General features: G+C 41.9%; 1 non-coding gene across 1 annotated transcript; it reads left to right on the forward strand.

Annotated features, from left to right (window-relative positions):
• Window positions 1-15604: 15604 nt before the first annotated feature.
• On the forward strand, window positions 15605-15711 carry LOC119055535 (U6 spliceosomal RNA). The gene has a single exon (XR_005083709.2). It is a non-coding gene; the product is annotated as a U6 spliceosomal RNA (small nuclear RNA).
• The last annotated feature ends 4156 nt before the right edge of the window (window positions 15712-19867 follow it).

Below are 19867 nucleotides of genomic sequence, written 5' to 3' on the forward strand. Positions count from 1 at the left end.
GAACCAGAATATAGAGAGAAGCGTTAAAACTCAACAATAAGAGCCCGGGCTGGCAAAACTCAGTGGATTGAGTGCAGGCCTGCGAACCACACGATCGTGGTTCGATTCCCAGTCAGGGCACATGCCTGGGATGCAGGCCAGTTCCCAGCAGGGGTCGCATGAGAGGCAACCACACATTGATATTTCTCTCCCTCTCTCCTTCCCTTCCCCTGTGAAGATAAATAAACAAAATCTTAAAAAGAAACAAACAAACAAAAAAACCCCTCAACAATAAGAAAATTTCATGTATGGAAATAAACATATATTTATACATAGTGTTCATATCCACACATATATTTATATATTAATATATTTGATGTATTAATATTCAGTAACACAGACACGACGTTGCCTATTTATTATATTATATTTATTAAAATTTAATGGTATTAATATATTCGGTATTTGATTTAATATTTATATATATATATATAGTTGGCAACAGAGCACATGAACAGATGATGTTCAACCTCACTAACTCTCGGGCAAATGCAAATGAAAACTAAGGTGAGAGACCAGTATTCCTGTACTAAAAGTGCTAAAACAAACAAAGGGAGGAAGGGAGGGAGGGAGGAAGGAGGAAAGAAAGGAAGGAAGAAAGGAAGGAAGGAAGGAAGGAAGGAAGGGAGGGAGGGAGGGAGGGAGGGAGAAAGACAAGGAATCCAAAAACCACCTGACAAGAACCAAGGATATTGAGGACAGATAGCATCTGGCTTTACCACATGTTGCTGGAGGAAAGGGACAGTGGTACAGCCACTCTGGAAAACAGCTTGATTGCTTCTCACAAGGTTAAACATACTACTTAGCAATGCGACCTAGCAACCACACCCCAAAGGTTTTTCCCTGGAGGAGTCGAAACGTCAGTTCTTACAAGTACTTGTACATGCTCTTTATAGCAGCTCTATCCATAACCACCCAGAACTTGAACAATGCAAATGCCCTTCGACAAAGCCTGTTATTGCCATACAACTGTACACTATTCGGTAGTACAGAGGAATGGAAGACTGATACAATCAACCACTGGGATGATACTCACAATCATTATGCTTAGTGATCGAAGCCAGTCTCAGAAGGTTATGTTTTCAATGGCTCCATGCCCATGACTTTCTGGTGAGGACAGAGCAATCCAGACTGAGAGCAGATCAGTGGTAGCATGGTTAGGTGTGGAGAGACTGTGACTCCAAAGGGAAAGCACTGCTCAGGGACTCCATGGGAGTATGGAGATGTCCTGAATCCTGCATTGTGCCGGTCACTCCAGGATTCTGTACATGTGTTACATGTCCTGGAACTGGGGGTCCCAAAGAAGTCTATGTTACTGGGTATTAATGTAAATATAAAGTGAAAGAAATAATGGTGAAGGGGTTTCTTTCCCAGTAAAATAACAACAAAACACTATTAGAGTTGTACACCTTAAGCCTGAACTATAGAAAAGTAGTGAGTGCATGTCTTTAGGATGAAGGAAATCCATACCTCACAGAAGCCCAGGTCAACAGAAAGAAATGAATCGGAATAGGAATGGTAAAAAACAAATGTCAAAAACGTGTCTCTTAAAAATGACTGTCTTTACAAGGATGTCCACTTTCACCACTTCTATTCAATATAGTATTAGAAGTTTTGGCCATAGCGATCAGGCAGGAAAAGGAAATAAAAGGCATCCAAATAGGAAAGGAGGAAACAAAACTGTCACTGTTTTCAGATGACATAATAGTGTGCATGGAAAATCCTATAGGCTCTACCAAAAAACGGCTCAAACTAATTAATGAATTTGGCAAAACAGTAGGATACAAAGTCAATATCCAGAAATCAAAGGCATTTTTGTATACTAACAATGAATCAGCAGAAGCAGAAATCAAGGAAAAATCCCATTCGATATAGCAAAAAGAAAAATAAAATATCTGGGAATAAACTTAACCAAGGAGGCAAAAGACCTGTATGCAGAAAACTACACAGCACTGAAGAAAGAAATCAGGGAAGACACAAACAAATAGAAACATATACCTTGTTCATGGATTGGAAGAATTAACATCATCAAAGTGTCCATACTACCCAAAGCAATTTACAGATTCAATGCAATACCTATTAAAGTACCAATGGCATATTTCACAGACATAGAACAAACATTTCAAATATTTATATGGAACCATAAATGACCCCGAATAGCAGCTGAACTTTTGAGAAAGAAGAACAAAGTAGGAGGGATCACAATACCTGATATCAAACTGTATTACAAGGCCACTGTCATCAAAACAGCCTGGTACTGGCATAAAAACAGGCACATAGACCAATGGATTAGAACGGAGAGCCCAGAAATCAACCCAACTCTCTACAGTCAATTAATATTCAACAAAGGGGGCAGTAACGTGAAATGGAGTAAAGATAGCCTCTTCAACAAATGGTGTTGGGGGAACTGGACAGCTACGTGCAGAAAAAATGAAACTTGAGCACCAACTTACACCATGCACCAAAATAAATTCAAGGTGGATGAAAGACTTAAATATAAGCCGTGACACCATTAAAGTCCTAGAGGAGAACATTGGCAAGAAAATCTCAGATATTCCACGCAGCAACATTTTTACTGATATGTCCCCTAGAGCAAGGAATATAAAGGAAAGAATAAACAAATGAGACCTCATCAAAATAAAAAGCTTCTGCATGGCTAAAGAAAACAGTATTAAATGAAAAAGACAACCAACTGTATGGGAAAACATATTTGCCAATGATACCTCAGACAAAGGTTTAATCTCCAAAATATACAAAGAACTTACACGACTCCACTCTAAGAAGGCAACCAACCCAATTAAAAAATGGGAAAAGGACTTGAACAGACACTTGTCCAGGAAGGACATACAGAATATCCAGAGACACATGAAGAGATTGCTCAATATCATTAGCTATCTGAGAGATGCAAATTAAAACCACAATGAGATACCACTTTACACCAGTCAGGATGGCTATCATAAACAAAGCAACAAACAACAAATATTGGAGCGGTTGTGGGGAAAAGGGGTCCTTAGTTCACTGTTGGTGGGATTGCAGACTGGTGCAATCATTATGGAAAACAATATGGAATTTTCTCAGAAAAATAAAAATCGACCTGCCTTTTGAGCCAGCAATTCCACTGCTAGGATTATATCCTAAGAATCCTAAAACATCCATTTCAAAGAACCTATGCACCACAATGTTCATAGCAGCACAATGGACAACAGCCAAGAGTTGGAAGCAACCTAGGTGCCCATCAGTAAACGAATGGATCAAAAAATTGTGGTATATATACACAATGGAATTCTATGCAGCAGAGAGAAAGAAGGAGCTACTACCCTTTGCAATAACATGGATGGAACTGGAAAGCATTATGCTGAGCGAAATAGGCCAGGCGTTGAAAGACAAATACCATATGATCTCACCTTTAACAGGAAGCTAAACAACAAAACAAACAAGCAAACAGAATAAAAAGAAAGACACTGAAATAGAGAACAAATGGGCAGCGACCAGAGGAGGGAGGGAAGGGAATTTAAGGGGAAAAATGGGGAGGGATTTTGAGAAACAAGTATGAAAGACACAGGGATGAGGACTGGGGGGGAAAAGGGAGGGAGGTGGGGAGACGGGGCAGGGGGGAGGCTGAGATGGGAGAAATAGACAAAAAACTGTACTTGAAAAATAACTAAATAAAATTTTTAAAAAATTTTAAAAAATGACTGTCTTTAAAAGTTAACTGAATGTTTTCAAAACCAGTAACAATGCCTTGTGGGACATATCACCTGTCTACATAAAATGTATGGGGACAAAATCCAATGGGTGGGAATGGGGAAATAAAGGCATACCATTAAGGTTTGTACCTTGTCCCTGAAGTGGAAAGTTGTTATTCGTAGGTGACATACCTACATTAAATGGCATGCACACACGCAATGGAGTGTTACTCATCAACAGGAAGGAATGCAATCTGGCCATTTGCAACACCATGCATGGATCCACAGGCTCTTATGCTACATGAGATAAGTCAGTCAGAGAAAGACTGATACCGTATGGTTTCGCTCTCATGCAGCATCTAAAGAACAAACACAACCTAAACAGACTCATAGAAACAGAGACCAAAGAGATGGTTACCAGAAGGGAGGGGGTGAGGGGATGGGTGGGAAGAGGGAGGGGAATGTAGTCAATAGCATTTTGATATCTATGTGTGGTGACAGGTGGGTACCGGGAATACCTGGGGAACACTTTGTAGATTACGTGGACGTTGTACCACGATGCTCTACACCTGAAACTAATGCAAAAATGACACTGAAGGTCAACTGCAACTGAAAGATGAAATGAAAAAGAAATAGATTCTTCGGTGATTTGTATATTAAGCTATCACTTAATAACAGAGATCATTAGAAAATCCCTGATATGCTGTCAATGCAGACACACTCCTATAGAACCTATAGCTCTAAGGAAAAAAATCACGTTGAAAGTAGAAAATATTCTGAACTGGCTATTATCAAAAACTTGGGAGTCCTCTGCCTACCCAAATTAGTAATCTCTCCTCTTGCGATGGTTCGGTTACCCAGGTTAGAATCTCCTGCATCCACGGGAAAATGCAAGATGCCAGCAGTTGGTACACCAAATTGGGCCAGGGATGGAACTTTAGGTCGATTTTTCACCTAAATTCCTACATGGGGTTTGGATGCCAGAGGTTCCAACATCTGTAAATGTGCTGGTTCATTCCCCTCCAGAGAGGAAGTGTCTCCTCAAACCCCAAAGTGTTTGGAGAAAGGAATTTGCCAGGCCCCTGGGAGGCGAGAGGGGCCCCGGGTACCGAAATGTGTGCTGTTGTGTTTTTTTTTTAACTCTGCTTTGGAGCAATCATGCAACTCCCCCATCACCTGCAGGGGCGTGTGCCACTGCCAATCGCACAGAGGTTTGCTCTGGGGCACCCCTCGCTGCTGGGTTGGGATTAAGCACTCTTGGAGCAGCTACCAGAGATATCACTCACCCGGCTGCCTTCCGTCTTCTAATACTTTATGGGTATTGTCTCCTCAACCATCCTTTTTGCCCCTGTGGGGTTAGGCCTCTGAGAGAAAGAATCTAGCCAGGAAGCAGGGAGCAGGAAGACAGGGAAGAGGAAAGACTGAGGAAGAGAATGGATAAAGGCCATGAAAAAGTTGTCCCTGGGGAACATGATAGCAGGACCAAGTCCACTGACAAGACGAAACAGCTCCTCACCATGTCGAGGTCTATTCGTCCCTCACATCGCAGGGCGTGGGCATTCGGTTGGACTCCACGGTCACACCTTGGTTAGTGGAGGGCAGGACACCATCGGCGAGAGTCGCATCTCGCTGCAAACAATGAAAGATGGCAGTTGCCCCCAGTGTAGAAGGGAAGGCGGTCACCTGGCAGTGAGAGGATGCTGGATGGCAGAAAAGGCAAATGCTAGTGACATTTCCTTCACTGAGCTCAGCATGGAAATTAGTTCCCTTATTGTTCGCACCCACGGCTCCTTGTCACTTAATTTCACATCACTTATCATAATTTGCAACGAAACAGCGATGTCTGAAATTAATTTTGTGATTGCACTGACGCACGAGGCTAGAGGCTCCATATTCATGGCTCCTGCTAGGCCTGTCGCAATCGAATGAATTAATTCTTAGCCACTCCATTAAGAAGGTGGCTAGGGGCTGGGGAGGGAGGATGAGAGGAAGCACAAAGTATAAAGGGAAAGAGGATGGAAAAGAGGGCAGAACGCGGGAAGGGCCACAGTGAAATCTAAGCAGGGAGAGAAGACGTGAGGGAGAAGGGAAAACAGGGTGGAGACACTGAAAGGCAATGCAGGGAGGGGTGAGGGAGGGAGGGAGGAAGGAGAGTGGAGAGATGTGAGGGTGATGACCTAGGTTGGCGCAGTCATGGCAAGCCTGACCCCGCCAGCATCCTGTGTGCCGACCAGCATGGTGCAGAGGATGAAGTGGGTCTGTGCGTGTACGTGGATGATTTGTGTGTACTGATAATCACAGGTATCCTTGTACCTGTGGACATGGTGAATTCTTTCAATGGGAGTGCTGTGCTCAAACCTATTCTCCCAAGGGCCTCTCTATCAGAACCGCCTCTGCTTTTCTCCCACACTCGAATGCATCACTTAGCTGCAGTTCCCATGGTAACCTACGGTATCTATTTCCCGTCATGTCTAGTAATTATGCCTGAGGCACACAGAAAGGTAAAGAAATGCGTGTGCTCTGCCTTCCTCCGAGGTACCCAAGCCCCTGTCTCGGGGAATGAGAAAGCACCTGCTGACATCCCCCTTGCCCTGTGCCCACTGCCTGGCGGAGGTGGACAGAAACTGTAGAGCAGCCCAGCACACAGCTAGAATTTCTGCACCTTCAAGATGCACCCGCATGGTCGCGAGACCTCGGCTGCTTACTCCCTGGCCACCTTCTTACCAACACGGTCGGTTGACCTGCAAACCGTGCTCATGGACTCCATGTACTGCTGCACAACCCATTTCCCCTGTTTCCACCCTGTAGCCTCTATCACAGTCTGGGGCCTTCCAGTGTTCTGACACAAACCTCGGTTCCAACCAGATTTCAGGTGCGCTGCTCCAGAAAAGTCCCCCGATCCGCAGTAGGACAACGCCCTCCTCTGCTCTTCCACCTGGGAGACCTCTACCCAGACCATGAGAACAGGTAATAGTGCTCCCACCTCCTGCCCCACCCCTGTTTTACCAGGACCTTGGGGAGACTCAGGGGAGGGAGGTTTCTGCCAGTCTCCGGATTGAAACCAACCAACCAACACACTGCGGAACTAAGAAGACATCCGTTCCATACCCCATGTGCTAAGTAGCAAACTTTCCGCTTTGCATTTTCTCCCGTTGCTGAGGCCACAGGAGCAAGATGCCATGCAGGATGTGAGACACCTCCCTGGGCACCATCGTGTGAGTTCAAGCAGCTCCGAAGCTGCGGGTATGTCCCCATCGACTGTTCCCTTCTCATCCCAGTATTGCGAATTGTCTCTGGAAGTCCATTTGTCCAGCCTCACTTGCTTCCTGGGTCCCAGCTGTCTGCCATGTCCCATAGACTGGAACTTCTCCGCCCCCAAATACTTAAGCAGTATCATCTCTCCTTCAGCTGAAAAACCCGCACTGGCCGGAACCTAAAGACCGTGCATTCTCCTGACCTCGGCGTCCTTTTCAGACACCCAGTCTGGTTTTAGAAAGGCCTTCTGCCTCTGATCCATTGCCAGTATCCACCTGCCACCACCCTCCAGGCACTCTGTGCCTCACACATCTCTCGGGGGACCCCAGACCTGCTTGGATGCTGGTCTCTGTCTGAATGTGCAGGAGCAGAGCCCCTCACAAGTAAGACCAAAAGGGGCAGTAATGTGAGGAAGGCCACTCTTTGCTCAATGCCTTGCTCTTTGAATCTTCTCCAACACCACTCTCGGACTTGATGAGAGCAGCAGATTTTAAGGACAGGCAAAAGGTAACTAACTAGAAGGCATTATGATATGGAAGAAAATGAGCGGGAAATGGTGGCTAAACTGCAATGCTCCCAGAGAGCAGGGAAAATCACCCATCTTCTGCTTCCCCGCCCCCCTCCCCCGCAGGTTAAGGCCTTTGGGGAGATTCCATGCTGGGTCCATCCCCTGTTCATAGCTTATCTCCTCTGTCCTGAGGACTTTGCTTTTCTCCCCCAAGCCTGAAAATGAGAAAGTCCCCTCCATGAATCTGCCTCATTGTGCGCATTTCTGGTTTTTCTTGACAGTGGGTCTATCCACACCTCCACCCCTCTCGGAACATACAAAGACACACAGGCACAATGACCCCCGACCGACAGATTTCTCAAATTGTAAACTGGTCAGTCTAAATTGAGCTCCAGTGCGCGTTCTGGATCGCATGGACTTCAAACCTCATTCCCTCATCCTCTGGCGGTTACTCTTTGCTAGTCCCTCATTCTCACCTTGGCCATCCACCAGGCTGTAGGCTTTGGCGTGTCTGTGGTAAGAGTATGATGGGGGGTGGGGTGGGCTAGTGGGTCATCATCCTAACAAAAGCAGCATATCCAGTCAATCTAAACTTCATTCTCCCCCTTTAAATGTTTAACCCTTGCCAATGACCACTCTTTCTCTTGGTCTTCATATCCTCTTGCTCTGGTGACGATTCTCATCAGCACACAATCACGCTCCACTATTCTCCATTGGAAACGAATACCTTCCCTTGATGCCACCTCCCTACCAATCGTTGTTCCATATGCCTGCTGCCCTTCACAGCAAAACTTTCATGATAACTTGTCGAAAAGCGGTTGTCCCCACTTTCTAACCTTCCCCTCCAGCAAGCCTTGCATCCCCTCCTGTCCTCTAAACTGCTTTTTCTCTTGTTCTCCTATAACCTGCGTGATGTCAAATCAAAATAGCATGTTGCAGCCGCTCTTCAGCTTTTTAGTAGCATCGAACATTCTGCCTAGTTCCTTTTTTCTTGCACTCTTCTGGGTTTCCTGAAACCACCCTCTTCTGGTTCTTGTTCCACCTCGTGTGGATTTAAGTTTGCAACTCATTTTTTTTTTCTTGCGGCTCCTCTTCCTCTGAAGTCCTCTACAGGTTAACACGTTCTAGGTTATGGCTTTGGCCTTTCTTTTCCTCCTTCTGTGTATTTTCTAAGGGAAGTTTTAGATCAGCTTGTACAGAGTAAATACGTACAGCTGATTGTATGTTAGCCAGCCCTCAATAAAGCAGTCCCAAAATGAAATAAAATGTTTCTTTTCTCTTTACGGTTATCGTGAACAGTCACATTGGCCAACCTCTGAGGAATCAGTGTTTTAGGTTAGGGACAACAGAAAAGTGCTGAAGACCGCGCAAACAACAAACGAAATCTTACTCGAGCAGATCGGGTTGCACACACCCATTGTCCATAAGAGAGATGGAGAACAGGGTCGGAAAGCAAGCAGATCTGTGTGAGCCAGATTTAGAACCAATCACGCAGGGCGCGCCTGAGGAATAACCTAGTTTTGACATTTGGGTGTACGATACTGTTCGTCTGGAGGACAGGTTGCTTTTGAGGTTTCTGCCCCATGTTATTTCCTACTAGAAACCTTTCAATGTATTTATTTTGTAAATAATTTAAAGACAATTCTATCAGTTTTACACTGGCATACACACGTGCATATATGTATGTAAAGCCAGCAATGTATTAGGAACATTTTGGATGTTTTCAGAAATTCTTTCTTCTTTTTCTTTTTACAAACTTTATTGACATGCAAGTGAAACACCACAAAAGTCACCCTTAAAGTGCACAGGGCCACGGATGTGGGTATATTCACAGAGCTCGGCAACTATCGCCTTAGTGTAATTTAAGAACAGTTCGTCTTTCCAAAGAGCCCAGTGTGTATTAAGGTGCTTCCTATCTCTCTCTTTCCTCTAACTCCTGGGAGCCTCTAATTTATTGCATGTGGCGAATAGTTCGTATACGTGGGACTATACAATAGGTGGCCTGTTTTGACTGGCTTCTGTCACTCATCGTAATGCTTTCTAGATGAATTGACGTTGTGGCATGGATCAACGCTTCATTCCTTTGAATGTCCAATAACATTGTACTCTTGGCATATACCGCATTCTGTCTATCTCTTCATCAGTTCATGGGCATTGGGATTGTTTCCACTTTTGGGCTACCATGAATAAGACGTTATGAACACTCTTGTACGTGTTTTCGCCTGACGTATGTTTTTGGTTCACTTAGACATCTCAGTAGATGTCTAGGAGTGGGACTGTGGAGCGATCGAGTAACTGTACGTTCAACTCTTTGAGGAACTTGCAAACCCTTTCCCAGAGTTACTGTGGCATCTTCCAATTCCATCAGAGATGTGATAAGATTCCCATTTGTTCATATCCTTGCCAGCATTGGGCTATCATCCACCTTTTTACGTTTTAGACACCTTAGTTAGGGGGTGTGATGTGGTATCTCAATGTGGTTTGATTTGCATTTTCCTAATGGCTAATGTTCTTGAACATCTTTTCTTGTGCCTACTGGTCATTTGCATGTCTTTTTGTGAGAACAGTTGTGTATTCAAATTCTTTCCCCATTTTCACTTGGATATTCATCTGTTTGTTATTCAGTTGTAAGTATATTTTATGTGTTGTAGATAAAAGTTCTGTGCCAGATATATAATTACAAATATTTTGTCCTCTGTTTGGATTGTCTTTCTTATACTTGAGGGTAAATTTCTAGAGACTCAGACTATACCTATCGAAGGTCCAGCCATTCCCCATGAATTCTGCAGAGAAAGAGTGGAGCCAATTTAAATCATGTGAATAGAGACTGAGATTTGTGGCACCAAAGAGAGATGTGAAGGAATGGCTGCTGGGGTCCTTGTGCTAGGTTCCTCTCTAAACCACGCATGCTCTCTTTATTTGGTGTAATGCTCCCGTCCTTAAGGCATCAGCCTGGGGGAATGCCATAGCCCCATCTTCCCAACTCACTATCACCCTACCCACCCAATTACCTTCCATCCCTCCCCGTGGAGTTCAGGCCCTACTTAGGAGTTGGTTGTCTGGGTGTGGTGTACAGAGGTCCAGGCAGACTTAGGGGGTATCAGTGACAGAGTTGTGTGGCTCTTGGGCTGGGGTAAATTAGCTCTTCTGTGGCTCATTTACTGCATCTTCAATGAGTCTAAGAGGCACGTACCCTTCTCAGGAGATCCATTCGCCCCACTTTCTGGAAAGTGGCCTTGCACTGTATAGCTCAGATTGTCCTTGAGGTCCAGCCATCTCTGGAACAAACTGAGTTGTGTGGCTCTAGGACAGGTCATTTTTCCCTCTCACACCTGGCCAGTGCAGAGCCCTCTTCATAGGGCCCAATCTTGTCCTGTTTGGGCCTGATAAACTCTGCTGGCCTCACAGTAATGAGTCCTTGACATTCTGCTCCATTACAAAAGTCTGAGGGTACCCAGCAGGGGCAGCTGGTCCTAGCATATTCTGGAACTTTTACTGAGTTGCCTCAGACCTACCACTGGCAAAAAGTTTGAGTCTGTATTATTCACTTGAACACCACTCACCCCTACCTGGTGTTTCACTGAGAACCCACCTCATGCAACTCAAGTATCAACAGGTTCTTTCAGGGATGGAGCCTAATAGGCAGTGGGCAGGTAGATACAGGTGGATGCAGGTGAGGATAGATCTCAGGGCACCTTGGGACATTTGTTGACCTGCCCCTGGGCTCAGGCTTGTGGAGACCAGCCTTAGTGCCCTTCCCATGCACACTCAGACCTAGCAGTAGAGCTTGGTATTGTTAACAATTAACATATTTTAATAAATGTTTGGATTAGCTATCCTTTGCATTTAAATCTATATACCCTCACCCCTTTACATTTTGTAAATATAGATATATCTTGTAAACCAAACCATGGAATCAATTTATACTGTGATTAAAAGTTTTTAAATTTTCAGCATTTATATGTTAAATTATACTGCTTCATTATTTTCTAATGAAAATTCACTTTTGTGAATTCACATTTGTTTTCCTCAAAAGGCCCACACTTTAAGAGTTTCCAGAATTGGTACATTTGAGATTTTAATAGCAAAATCAATTTTTACACAACACTTACTTTTTCTATGATCAAATCAGTTTGAACCCATGGTTCTAAGTCGTTGGAGGTGGTGTCAGGCTTCTATTTCCACTAATTTTCACTCCACAGAAAGCTCCCTTCTCCCAAGCCCTCTCCTCACTCCTCCCTTAGAGGGAAGACTGGTGTGATAGGCCAGATTCCAGAGCACAGTAAGCAGTACCACTCTGCACTGAAAGGTAACACCCATGCATGTAGGACATGTCCATAAATTTTTCTGTCTTACTATAATAAGTAGTAAGTGGAGCCATTGCCTACTTGTGAAAGTTGGATACCACCATATTACTCTGTCTTCCTGTCTTTTCACTGGAGATTTTCGGCTCTGCCATCCTGGCACATTAGGAGTCAGCTAGTGGTAAGAGGCAGAATTAGGGTCAAAGAGATCTTGTTTCATCCTTGAACCCAAGCCCACACCTCAAACCAACTCAACAAGAAGGCTGACAACTGGCCCAGTGAATGACATTCCACATTTTTCTGTGTGTATTTCCTTTAGTGAAAGCCCAGGGAGAGGTTGGAGCAACAGTGTAGGGTGAGGGGGCATTGTTCTGTTCTCTGAGAAAAATACTAGTCCCATTCTGTCAGATTCTCACCAGGAACTCCACACCCTCAGAGTTTTCTCACTCTACTGCAGTTGGTGAATACACATATGCAAAAGTCATAACCCACATTGAAATGCCACATGTACCCATTCAAATAGATGTGCCCTGAGGTACTGTCGCTCTCTTCAGAGGGCAGCAGTTGGTGTTTGCAGGCATGGTTGATGGACTCCGTGTATGAAAAGGCAAGGTGCATTTCTACTGTTCTTAGTTGTTTCAATCATTTGCAAAGTCATCATTCCCTCCCTGTTCTCCTTTCTGCTTCTTCCCCATTCTTTCCTTAGGGAATTCTCTCCTAACTGGCCTTTTGGGCACCTGCTGTCAATTTTGGGTTCATGACAGGATGTCACCACCAGTGTCCTTCTGTCTTCCCTGGGGGCACATGGTAATGCAAAAACAGAGCCACTGATAACCTGAATGTGAGGACTGGTTGATAGCAAGACTGGTCAAGGCCTCCTGAATTCTGCTTCTTAATCTGTTTGCACAATAAGAACATTGACTCACTTGGACATCATTTTATCTTCCAGGAATTTGACCTCGACATTTACATTCTGCAAACTGGTAAACATATCCCAGGCTAAGTTACTGGTTTCTGCTGTTTCTGACTTGTCTCAATTATTGTTAAAATGGGATACTTCAGCTCATCTTCAGTAACTATTCTCACATATCTCACTAATTATTGTCTTCTCTTACACAATATTGTTTTATGTACCTCACATTTTATAATTGCCTTGAAATATAGAAAACATATTGTCTTTCATCTATCACTGCTGTATATTTTAAACTGTTTCCTGCAACACTGATACCACTCTATAACATATATTTTCCCTTGCACAATAATCTCACACTTATAGGCTCATGTCAACTATTAATATGATCATAGTCAAAGTGGGGTGACATACATTTCTGTTTGATGAGCAGTTGCCAAATATGCCTCCACATGAGCAGGACGATTGTGCTCTATAGTCTCTATAATCCGCCTAAACTGCACGTTCTACAAGTTTCTTCACTGTTGGAAAGTCAATTCCCTGTTCCCATAGGCTCTGGTAAAGTTGCATTCCTCTGTGTTCCAAAATAAATCCTCCAGTGAGACCACACCCATGTCACACGGTGCCATCACTCAAACTTAGCCCTAGTGGAATGGTCTAACAGTAAGTACTCCATAATACATTTTCAGGAAAGGGGTATGAAAGATGTCATGACAAGTGTGAGATTGTTATCGCAAAGTGGTTTCAGAATGGAAGGAACTTTTTCATTTCAGTTTATCTGAACACTGACTATGTTGGGTAAAAGACTCAGTAACAGACAATGTTGACAATACTGGATCACAGTGAATTACAGGACAAAATGTAACTTGAGAAATTTTTTAAATTTTGCACCTTATTTTTTAATACTCACCTTGGCATTTGATCATCATAATTGATAATATTTATTTGTGTCCAGGACTAGCTTTTTCATGGCTCCTGCATATAAGTTCCCTATTTAGTAAATTTATTTTTATCTAACATATTAAAATACCAGCATGAGTAATTTTGATAAAAAATTCAAATAGTAACATCCCAGTGTCCCAGAAAGGGCATAGAGGTTTTTCATGAAATATTTAAAGAATTCTCAAGAGAAATATTTTAGCAATGACAAATGGAACAGTTCATGCTATTTGTCACATGGAAGAGGAGACCTACCTCCACCAATCTTGTCTGTTCCTTACAGTGCTTCCATTAAAAATTTTCTAAAAACAAAATCCTGTCAAAATTCTTTGAACAATCAAATACACAATAAAGATAAAATTCTTCACCATATGCCTTTTTACAAACTTGGTTTGTATTTGATAGCAGCTTTAGCTTCATATGAAAATTGAGTGGAAAGTATAGAGATTTTCTATACAACCCCTGCTTCTACTCGTGCATAGACTCCCCCATTATTAATATCCCACACTACAGTGGTACATTTGTTACACTTAGTAGTTATACATTGGCACATTATTGTTGATGCTTGGTGGTACATTCTATAGGTTTTGGCAAATGTATAATGACATCTATCTATCAGTATAGTATCATCCAGAGTACTTTCATTGGCCTAAAAATCCTCTATTTTATGCCTATTCATCCCTCTCTCATTTGTAACCTCTGCCAGTCACTGATCTTTTTATTTTCTGCATAGCATTGCCTTTGTCAACATTTGGCAGAATGTTTCCCTATATATATCACACAGTATATAGGTTTTTCAGATTGGCTTCTTTCACTTAGTAAGATTCTTTTAAGTTTTATCTGTGTTTTTTCATGACTTGATGGCTCATTTCTTATTAGAACAGAATAATATTACATTGCCTGGGTTAGGAAAGTGGTTTTTGTCCATTTACCTACTAAAGGATATTTGCTTCCAAGTTTTGACAAATATGAATAAAGCTATTATAAATATCTGTGCCCAGGCTTTTGTGTGGACATACATTTTCAACTCCTTTGGGTACATACCCAAGGGTCAAATAGTAACACCCCAGTGTCGCAGTGTCCAATTGTGCCCATCAGCACAATTATTGGATCTTATGGTCAGAGTAGGTTTTGTTTTGTAAGAAACTGCCAAACTAGCATCAGTAGCCATCAGAGAGATGCAAATTAAAACCACAGTAAAATACCACCTCACACTGGTCAGAATGGCCATCATAAACAAAGCAATAAGCGACAAGTGTTGGAGAGGTTGTGGAGAAAAGGGAACCTTAGTGCACTGTTAGTTGAAATGCAGACTAGTGCAGCCACTGTGAAAAACAGTATGAAATTTTCTAAAAAAAACTAAAACTGTAATGGCCTTTTGACCTGACAATTTCACTGCTGAGATTAGACCCTAAGAACACTGAAACACCAATTCAAAAAAACCTATACACCCCAAAGTTTATAGCAGCACAATTTAAAATAGCCAAGTATTAGAAGCAAACTAAGTGTGCATAAGTAAATGAGTGTCTCAAAAATGTGCTACATTATACCATGGAATACTATGCAGTGGAGAGAAAGAAGGAGCTCCTCCCTTAGAGACAGCATGGGTGGAACTGGAGAGCATTATGCTGAGTGAAATAAGCCACGTGGTGAAACACAAATACCTTATGACTTCACCTATAAGGGGAACCTAATCAACAAAACAAACAAGTAAGCAAAATACAACCAAAGACATTGAAATAAAGAACAAACTGACAGTAACCAGAGGGGAGTGGGGAGGGGGATAATGGGGGAAAAGAAGGGGAAGAGTCTTCAAGGAATATGTACAAAAGGACCCATGGACAACACTAAAGGGAGGAAGGATCGAGGGTAGAGGTGGGGGTGGGTGGGGTGGGGAAAAGTGGTGGGGAGAAAACGGAGACAACTTTACTTGAACAACAATTAAAATTTTTAATAAAAAATAGTGCTCAATTCGGCAGCACATACACTAAAATTGGAACATTATACAGAAGATTAGCATGGCCCCTGAGCAAGGATGACACCCAAATTTGTGAAGCATTCCATACTTTTGAGTGAACGGAATGAGAGGGATGTTTAGCATATCCAGTATGAGTGGTGGATGGGGAATGTAATCAATCCTTGTCACTGACTCTTGGTCAATATTACTTTAATGAAAAAAAAATGAAACAACAGTTTTGCAATACCAGCGTGTGATTTATGCTTTAAATGGAAATCAGGATTGTTCTAAAGACTTAAGTATTTTTTAATATAAATATCATCTAGGATGTAACAACTAAGTTGTATAAATTATAACTGTTAAACAATTTTTAGTTTTTCTCAAGTTAGTTTTATTGTAGGAGGTACTTAAGCAGTAAGTATATTTAGGTTAAAGCAGTTGAATTATGTTCAATGTTGCTTTTATACCACATTACCTTGAACACTCTTTGGAAGCATGTTGAAAGACATGCTTTTTTTGTAAAATTCAATAGAGGAGCTATCTCTACAATTAAAAGTGAAACATTTGGCATGTTTGTTAATTCTAGTTTTCATTTAATAACTTCTAAGGCATGTAAGGTTAAGCTTTTTTTTTAATTTAATGGGGAAAACTTGAGACGCAATACCAATACTTTAGGATTTTGGTCTTGGTGTTTGCACGAAATTCTGAGGCTTTAATTTATGTCTTTCACTGCATTGTGAGTTCCTTTTGGGTGTATCGCGCTAAGTGAAACTTGTCAAATGAATCTTCCTTTTAAAAATGGCGAAAAAATTTTAATGAAAAATAAGTAAATAAAAATTTTTAAAAAGAAAAAAGAAAAAGAAGCTCAAACTGTCTTCCGAAGTGTTGCATCATTGTGCATTCCCTCTACCCGTGAATGAAAGTTCCTTTTGTTCCACGTTACATCAGCATTTGGTAATGTCAGTGGTCAGGGTTTTGTCCTTCTGATGTGTGTGTAGTTGTATCTCATTGATATTTTCATTTTCCCTGATGTCGGGACACAAACAGGAGGCAACCGATCACTGTTTCTCTCTTACTATCTACCTATCTCTCCCCCCACCTTCCTCTTTTTAAAAAATCAGTAAAAACATATCCTTGAGTGAGGAATTATTGTTAAATGCCAAATACTCAAATGTGTCTGAACTGCAAGGTAGCGGAGTACTAACTCAGGAATAGTTGCAGTTCAGTGGAGCAGGATAGAGCCTCAGAAAGGAGCTCAGTGAATGATGGCCACTGTTTTCTTTGATTGATATTTTGATATGGTAGGTTTGGTAAAAGCTGAATTATTCAGAATACTGGCATATAGGTAGTATGACTTTTAAGTGATCTTAGTATTTTAAAATGTTTAAATACTTTAAAAATTATGAAAAGGAAAAGTATCTTCCAATTATTAGGAAACAAAATTATTGCTTTTAACTATATATCACTTTCAAAAACCGTTGGTCGTGAATTATTTACATAATTCAGGCTACAGATTATTTTAGCTATTTGCTGTAAAGAGGTTTCCACGACATGACTGATGACAAAGTCCATTAACTTCCTTCCATTAGCTGTACTCTTATGCGTACTTTACTCTCAAGTGTAAGACAAAAATTTTGCTGTTTATCGCTAATAATTTACTGTTACTTTTGCTATTTCCTACTGAATGAGACTCACTTATGGAACATTACAAACAGGGCCCTTGCACCTAAATATAACTAGATAATTTAACATAGTAAGTTTAGGGTTGCTGCAGTAGGGGACTGGTGTCACCACTTAAGATTTGTCATTGTTTCACAAAGGCACACAGTTTTACTCCTTCAGAAAAGTATGGGCTTCTTAATTTTTATTTTTTTAATTTTTTCGATTCATTTTTCAGTTACAGTTCACATTCAGTACTATTTAATATTGATTTCAGGTGTATAGCATAGAGGTTGGAAAATCATGTACTTTAAAAAGGATCCCCTAAACAGTTTCAGTACCAAACTAGCACCACACATAGTTATTATAATATTATTGGATATATTCCCTATGCTTTACTTTATAACCCCATGACTATCTTGTAACTACCAACCTGTGCTTCTCAATCCATTCACTATTTTCACCCAGTCCCCCAACCCTCCTCCCCTCTGGCCACCATCAGTCTGTTCTCTGTATCTATGAGTCTATTTCTGTTTTGCTTGTTCATTTATATTGTTCTTCATTTTTTAATATATTTTTTTATTTTATTGATTATGCTATTACATTTGTTCTATTTCCCCCTCCATTCCCCTCCACCCTGCACACCCCTCCCTCACCATCCCCCCCTTTAGTTCATGAACATGTGTCTCAAGTTCTTTAGATTCTATATTTCCCATACTATTCTTACCCTCCCCCTATTTATTTTCTATCTACTGTCTATGCTACTTATTTTCTGTACCTTCTCCCCCCTTCTCCTTCCCCCACTCCCCTGTTACTAACCCTCCATGTGATCTTCATTTCTATGGTTCACTCCTGACCTAGCTATCCTCTTAATTTGCTTTTGTTTTAGGTGTAGTTGTTAATAACTCTGAGTTTGCTGTCCTTTCACTGTTCATTTTTTTATCTTCTTTTCTGTAGGTAAGTCCCTTTAACATTTCATATAATAAGGTTTTGGTGATGATGAACTCCTTTAAGTTGACTTATCTGGGAAGCGCTTTATCTGCCCTTCCATTCTAAATAATAGCTTTGCTGAATAGAGCAATCTTGGATGTAGGTCTTTGGTTTTCATGATTTGAAATACTTCTTTCCAGCCCCTTCTTGCCTGGAAGGTCTCTTTTGAGAAATCTGCTGACAGTCTGATGGGAACTCCTTTGTAGGTGACTGTTCCCTTATCTCTTGCTGCTTCTAGGATTCTTTCCTTTATTTTAATCTTGGCTAATGTAATGATGATGTGCCTTGGTGTGTTCCTTCTTGAGTCCAACTTCTTTGGGACTCTCTGAGCTTCCTGGATTTCCTGGAAGTCTATTTCCTTTGCCAGATTGGGGAAGTTCTCCTTTATTATTTGTTCAAATAAGTTTTCCACTCGTGGCTGTTCCTCTTCCCCTTCTGGCACCCCTATAATTCAGATGTTGGAATGTTTAAAGATGCCCTGGAGGTTCCTAAGCCTCTCCTCATTTTTTTGAATTCTTGTTTCTTCGTATTTTTCTGTTTGGTCATTTTTTCCTTCCTTCTGGTCTGCTCCCTTGATTTGAGTCTCAGTTTCCTTTCCATTACTATTGGTTTCCTGTGCATTCCATTCATTTCAATTAATTTAGCCTTCATATGTTCCTCTAATTTGTGACTAAAATCAACCAGTTCTGTGAGCATCCTGATCACCAGTGTTTTGAACTGTGCATCTGAACGTTTGGCTATTTCTTCATCACTTAGATTTATTGGCTCTGGGGCTCTGAGTTGTTCTTGAGCCATGTTTTGATCTGTTTGTGCCTGTTACGTATGAGGAGAGGTACCTTAGATGTTCACCAGAGTAGGGCCACCCAGGTCGCTGGTTTGTGATGCTGTATGTGGGGGCGGTCCTCTCCGCTTGCCTGGTCGCCTCGCAGCTTCTGCCCACCTGTTTATCTGAGCGCAAATGTGTGAGCCCACCACCCTGCACCGCCAGGGCCTGCGCAATCTGTCTCAATGCTCGTCTCTTTACTCGTTTATCTGTGCACAAATGCGCAACCGACCGCAGACAGCCAGCAGCACCTCGTCTTCCCTGAGTCCGCCTGTAGCTAGCCTGCACCTGAGATCCGTGCCCTCAGCTGCCTGTGCACCACCTGGGTCTGGGGATCTTTTTTGCCCAACCCTCTCTGCTGCTGGCTTCGCCCCTCTCACCGGTTTAGCTGAGCGGTTCGTTATTTTTGGACTCGGTATTGTTCGATTTTCTGTGTGGTTTGGTTATATTTATTGTTATTAAAACTTTGTTGTTTTTAGATTTGGTTGTGCAAGGAAGCAAAGTGTTTCCACCTACACCTTCATCTTGGTGGAAATCTCCTATGTTGTTCTTTAGATTCCACATGTAAGTGAAATCATATGGTATTTGTCTTTCTCTGACTGACTTATTTCACTTAGCATAATACTCTCTGGGTTCATCCACACCATTGCAAATGCTAACATTTTATTCTTTTCTATGGCCAAAAAATATTATATTGTATACATGTACCACTGCTTTTTTATATACTTGTCTACTGATGGACACTTGGGTTGCCTCCATATCTTGGCCATTGTAACTAACACTGCAATGAACATAGA

This window comes from Artibeus jamaicensis, unplaced genomic scaffold (assembly GCF_021234435.1).
Source record: "Artibeus jamaicensis isolate MK-2021 breed Jamaican fruit bat unplaced genomic scaffold, CSHL_Jam_final contig_1769, whole genome shotgun sequence".
In the NCBI taxonomy this organism is placed as follows: domain Eukaryota; kingdom Metazoa; phylum Chordata; class Mammalia; order Chiroptera; family Phyllostomidae; genus Artibeus; species Artibeus jamaicensis.